Below are 6,010 nucleotides of genomic sequence, written 5' to 3'. Positions count from 1 at the left end.
ACACATCCCTGTCTTCAGCTCATTGGAAGTATAAAAATAGCAACAACTACTATTCCAACACCAATTTGTTAGTGCAGTAAGATTTTTCTTACAAGCAAATCGTGGCAATTGTCTGTATACGACGTTGCGAGGGGGTTCATGGGAGTATTTGACCCTCATCCAGCAGAACATGCAAGGAGTCAGGCACTGATGTTGGACAAGAAGGCTGATAATACACGCCCACTCAGCAATTTATTATTGAAATCCCCATTTTGTTTCAGGAACTTCATCACTTAGTGAAGCAAATTGTACAAGTACTGTACACACAGATGGATGTTTGAAGGACTTTATTTCTTTGAATGATTATCTGTCACATTTTCCTCTGACAGATAATAAAAACATGACATTTAAATATACAATATTACATCACACCAAAAAAATAAATAAATACAGAAATGCAGCCTTAATGAAAAGTTTGCTTAATATCTAATTAAAGGTTGTCGATTTTCAAAGGATAATTTATTGAATATGGCAGCAATAATAACACAAATAATAACATTACTTGATCTTAGTCAATGTTCTGCCCTATGCACAGAAATAAAGATGCCAGATTATTGAAACTGAAAGTGAGACTGGAGGTATGACCAACTTTCTGATTAATCTGACTAAAAATGATCAGACTACTAAATTCACACTCAGAACATTGAAATCTATTCCCCAAGGGATGAGCAGATGCTTGAATATACACTTTACACATCCCATCCTGATGCATGGTAGCACAACTTTGCTCCCAACAGACGTGCACTATTCAAACGAAGAAAAACAAAAAGACAAAACAAAAGACACAAATTCTTTGAATGCATTACAGAAAATGATCTGTTTCATTTTGTCTCGTCGGGAACGGCGTAACACGTGGTTTTTCCATGCAACAGCATTTATCGTAAAGTAGGAAACTGTGTCAGGAACCTAACCTAGCAAGAGCTTTTTTTTTTTTCTTTCTCAAAAAAGACAAATATGTCAGTGAGTAGGAGTTCAGCATTTTGCCCAGGTACGCTGCACACACAGAGGTACCAAGGTAAATATAGCGTCTGTCTGATTTCAAAATTGTGGTAAAAAAACAAAAAAACAAGCAACAATGTATTTTTCAAACTTGCGCTAGTGTGGGAGGTATGAGCTGGAGGACGGGTTCATAATTAGAAGAAAAAACAAAGCAGCCCGTCCTGATGCATTTACAAGCAGAGCTCTCCAACAACCCCTCTTTGTTTTAATCCACTGAATTATGTGCTCTCTGGAGCACATAAATAGAAATCCATTAAACTCCATATAACCCATCCAACTAAACAACTCAGAACCAGGGTTTTTTTTTATTCCAGAATAACTCGTCTAATTAGAAGTTTTTGCAGAAGATTGCGTCGTCCTACAACAATTATTGAAAGAAAAGTTTCTGCATTTTTCACAGTCTTTCCCCACCAGCAGCAGCTCTAGTTTACTCATCCTAACAACACGCTAACAAAAGCTGGTTCGATTTTCCTACTTATGTTTGGATTTAGGAGGCTGTTAGAGAGGGAAACATCTGCAACCAAAGCAACATTAGGCCAGAACACTGCTGCCGCTGGCCAAACAGCTACAGCAGGAGGAAGCGTCTCCGTAACGTACTGGATGTACCGTGCACAGACGTCGACTCGTGACGAGCTGAAAGCGAAATAATCCAGCATCGTCCGGTGATTGGACTGCTGTGTGTTTCAAACACATACATTTTTTTGTGTGTGAAGGAAATACGTGTTCTGCTTCAGGAAACATTGGGTGGCATAGATGATTAAGAGGAACTCACCAGAATAGTTTAAAGTCCCAGTTTATAGCTTTTCTCTATGAAGCATTCGTTCATTTCCGTTGTAGTTTTTTTTGTTGTTTTGTCATGTTTTGACCACAAAACCCAACATTTTGGAGATTAACGTCACTTTATAATGTTATTCCCTCATCAAAAACACACCTGGAGTGTCGCTGTGATTCTTTTATGCGTGTTTGGGAAATCCTTTCATCTCTTCTCCTCTGAGCTGAGATTTCCAAGCTCCCACCTCACAGAGCAGCCATTTAGCAAACGCCTCCTGGAACCCGCTGAGCTCTTTACGCAAACTACCCCTCAGTGAAACGCTGGTGAAAGTTTGGCTAAAGGGTTAATAGAGGAGCGACGCAGTCATGACCTTCTGAAGGCGGAGTTTCGGAAAGTGCAAGAGTTTCTTAAAGAGACAGAGGTCCAATTTCAAGGCATTAAATAACAAAATCGAATTTCTTTTAGCTCAAATTTTCTATTTATAGCATTTTTATAATAACTGAAGGTAACAGTTGGTTGTTTGTGTTATAAAATGGTACAGTGTGTGAGGAAAACACATAATGCTGCCCATTTAAATTAGGGCCGCAGGTTATGAAAACATTTTTGTTTTGAACATCTCACCAAGCACCGGTCAAACCATCATCTTTAAATGTTACAGAAGGTACAACTGAACCTACCAATGGCTGTCCAGCTAATTTTGCTGACCCTGAGCCCAAAGAAGAAATAAATAAAAAGTAGAACTAGCAAAGCAGATTCTTTTCTCTTTTTTTTTTATCAGCTTGGTCCATAGATTTTCAGGTGAAGAAACAGGAAACTTCTTGCCAAGATCCGCACTCCAGTCCCGCAGGTTTCTCTCCTCCGCCAGCTTGTCATCCAACTCATCTCGTGACTCTTGTCAGCGGGTATTAAAGTGCATTAAAGGGACGGAGACCTGCTGATACTGATCTCAGTCTGTCCACTACAAACTATAGCTAGCTCCCTTCCTCCCTCTCTCCTCTCCTCTCCTCTCCCTCCCATCGCACTCACGCTTCCCCCGCAGCCTCTCTCTGCTTTCTTGGACTGCAGCAGAAAAATCCGCTGCATCGCACAGGAACAGAAAGCAGAGATCTGGCTGCGATGTCTGCTCCCTCTGTGTCCGTGTAAGCGAGAAGGAAATCGGGGAACGGAGCCGCCGGACTCATCGGGCTCGCTGCGATGCTTTCTGGTCCGCCCGGAAATTGTAAGTAAAAACGCTTCATCTTTTTAAAATCATCACTATTATTCATATCCGCATCTATGAACTCATCTCCGTCCGTCCGCTGCATAGTTTTTTTCCCCTCAAAACTGTATTTTTTTTAATTAAATATTTCTTATCCATAAACATATCCACCTGGATATAGCCTCTCATAATTTGAGAGCTAACTTGGGATTTGAACGCGGCTGTAAAATTAGGAGGTATAGTGGTTTGGTATGATTGACGGGAAAGTTGGTTAGAACTTTTCTCGCGAATGTTTGCTCGTGCTTTCTGTTTTTTCCCCACACAGTGTTTATTTTTATTATTATTATTATTATTATTATTATTATTATTATTATTATTATTATTATTATTATTATTATGTGCCACGCATTTCATCTGTCGGTTATCGAACCCGTCAAAGTTTCGACGAATATGCTGGTCGAGGGGATTCATTTTCGGTGTTGAATCGGGGGAAATAAATAAAGAAATAATACCGAACCGGTCCACGCACGAGCTTCTCCGTCCTGTACAGTAATCACTGCAGGAAATCAGTTCCGTCAGTTCCGTATGGTCGTAGTGTGGCGTCCTCGGCGGAATGATTCCCAGGGAAGCAGGACAGCAAAACCCCCCGGAAATGTAATTATGGGAGGCGCGCGACTCCCGCCTCGGTGATTGATGCTCCTTCGTGTAAGTGACGTGTTCCGCTCGCGCCCCGTGGCGCCGCTCTGCGAAGCCCGCAGTGGAAACGCTGGAAGTGAAACAAAAGAAGCTGGGTTGGAGTGGGAGTGGGAGTGGGAGAGTGACAGATGAGTTCAGCATTAAGCCTCCACCAAACTTCTCTGTCAGCTGTGTTTCCAGGTAGGTTTTTGTTGTTGTTGTTAACCATTTGAACAGGTGTTTGTCCAGTAATGAATTTTATGTTTGCTCTGCGAGAGCAGTATTAGTTTCCAGTCCAGCCTCTGTGTTGTGGCAGTTTAATATCGGAAGGGAAACAACAGGGTGCAGTGGCAAAGAGAAAAAAGCGTGGAGAACGTTTGAACCTTTCCACAAGGTGCGTAAATCCCATCTCATTATTTGGGGGGGGACCATAAAAAGGAAAATTTCTTAAGACCAATTTTGGTTTAAAAACTTAAAAAAGTTTTTAAATCACATTCAAGCTGCAGGACCAAAAATGACTAGTAATGCACATCAAATGTGTTTTTCTAAGTAAGCAAAGTGTTGAGAAATAAAACTAAAATTCAAATGTTGCTTAGATATGAGTTTTGTTCAGTCTGACTGATCTAATCTCTGCTACACCTTTACAAACATTTAAGGTTCTAAATAAAAAAGCTTTAAGGAGTAACTGCTCTTAATACAATTCCTCATAAACATTGATTTATTGAAATGGCTCCCAATAGAAGTTATGGGCTATTTAAATTAAAACTTAAGTTGCTTTATTTTTACGCCTTTTTTACTTTTGCCATGTCCTGGATGACTGAGAACCAACAAGTAGATAGAAATTAATATCTGGGGGTATTATAACTAAAATGTAACATTTAATTTGTCATAATGGACTCCCTTGGCATTGGTGGTTGAAACGGTCCATGGATCCACCGTGTCGTCCTCACCGGCGCCATCTGCTGCCAGGCCGCTGTTCGGCGCAGCATCGTTCGCTGACGGTGGACATCCTGCTTTGTAGTCCTGACCAGTCATCTGTTTGTAGTCCATTTTCAGCTTCAGTAGCAGCTGGACAGCAGCATCAACCTCAGCCTGCAGAAGAATAAATAAAACAGGGACAAGAAAAAAACAACAACAATATCATCAGTTAGGCAAAAAATAAAACCAATTGAAAAAACTTATCAGTGCTTTGTGTGTTTGCCTTAGGTACCAGAGTTTGCTGTGGTGTGCTAGTTTATGTATGTTGTATTATGGTTAATAAATTACATTTTGAAAACTATGTTTGATATTTATCCTTACAGGACTTTAATATAAGGTAACTATGGAAAGATAGTTTAAACCCCAAGGCCCCTTACCTTTGTGCAATGAAGAGCAAATGTTTCCAAAGCACAGTTAAACACTTCCTGGTAAATTCATTTATTCCCATGTTATAGAGTGGGAACGGATTATATCAGGTGGCTAAAATATTTGGTTCCCCTCCTTTAACTTTGGCAAATAATAAACAAATGTCACCAAATCCACAGGATTCGTTGTTGATGAAGAGAGGAATCGACATAGTTAAAGAGTTTGTGAAAAAATAATAAGGTCCCATGTCATGGAGTGGGAAGGAATTTTTTCAAGTGGCTAAAATATATGGTCCCCCCCCCCCCAAGTAAGTTTGGTGAATAAAGAGTAAATATGACCAAATTCACAGGATTTGTTGCTGATGAAGATGAGACTAAGAACAGTTAAAGGAGATTGTGAGAAAAACAATTATCTCCCATGTTATGTATGGGGAACAGGTTATTTCAGGCAGCTAAAATATGTGGTTCCCCTCACAGCTTTGGCAAATAATGAGCAAATGTTTTCAAACTTACATGATTTATTGTTGATGAAGAGAGGAATAAACAAAGTTAAAAACTTGTTGGTAAATTAATTTGTTCCCATGTTATGGAGGAGGAACGGATTATTTCAGGTGGCTAAAATATTTGGTTTCCCCCTCATGACTTTGGCAAATAATGAGGAAATGTCACCAAATCCACAGGATTCGTTGTTGATGAAGAGAAGAATAAACACAGTTAAAGACTTTTTGGAGAATTAATTAGTTCCCATGTTATGGAGGGGGAACGGATTATTTCAGGCAGCTGAAACATCCATTCTCTACTCTCCTCCCCCCATAACTTTGGGAAATATTTATTCTATGCTTGTTCTAGAATTGCTTTATGTTAATTCTGATTTGTTCATTTTGTTGACGTCTGTTCATTATTTATTTATTTATTGGTTGGGTCGTTGCACATTTAGACATTTATTCCACCAGGTTTTGGACACTGTTGTTGCGGATGGATTTC

General features: G+C 39.7%; 1 protein-coding gene and 1 long non-coding RNA gene across 2 annotated transcripts in view; one reads left to right on the top strand and one right to left on the bottom strand.

Annotated features, from left to right (window-relative positions):
- Positions 1-311: 311 nt before the first annotated feature.
- LOC114149280 (uncharacterized) lies at positions 312-2,194 on the bottom strand. The gene is made up of 2 exons (XR_003596478.1): positions 1,970-2,194; positions 312-783 (listed from the first exon to the last, which is right to left on the bottom strand). It is a non-coding gene; the product is annotated as an uncharacterized LOC114149280 (long non-coding RNA).
- Positions 2,195-2,602: 408 nt separating this feature from the next.
- Positions 2,603-6,010, top strand: part of LOC114149278 (synaptic vesicle glycoprotein 2C-like) — a 59,258-nt gene continuing 55,850 nt past the window's right edge. Inside the window, exon 1 of the mRNA XM_028024991.1 lies at positions 2,603-3,029. The gene's annotated coding sequence lies outside the window, so the exon portion shown is untranslated. The remainder of the gene's footprint in view (positions 3,030-6,010) is intronic.

The sequence above is a fragment of the Xiphophorus couchianus genome, chromosome 8, assembly GCF_001444195.1.
Source record: "Xiphophorus couchianus chromosome 8, X_couchianus-1.0, whole genome shotgun sequence".
Taxonomy (NCBI): Eukaryota; Metazoa; Chordata; class Actinopteri; order Cyprinodontiformes; family Poeciliidae; genus Xiphophorus; species Xiphophorus couchianus.
This window is presented reverse-complemented; position numbering and strand designations above follow the sequence as displayed.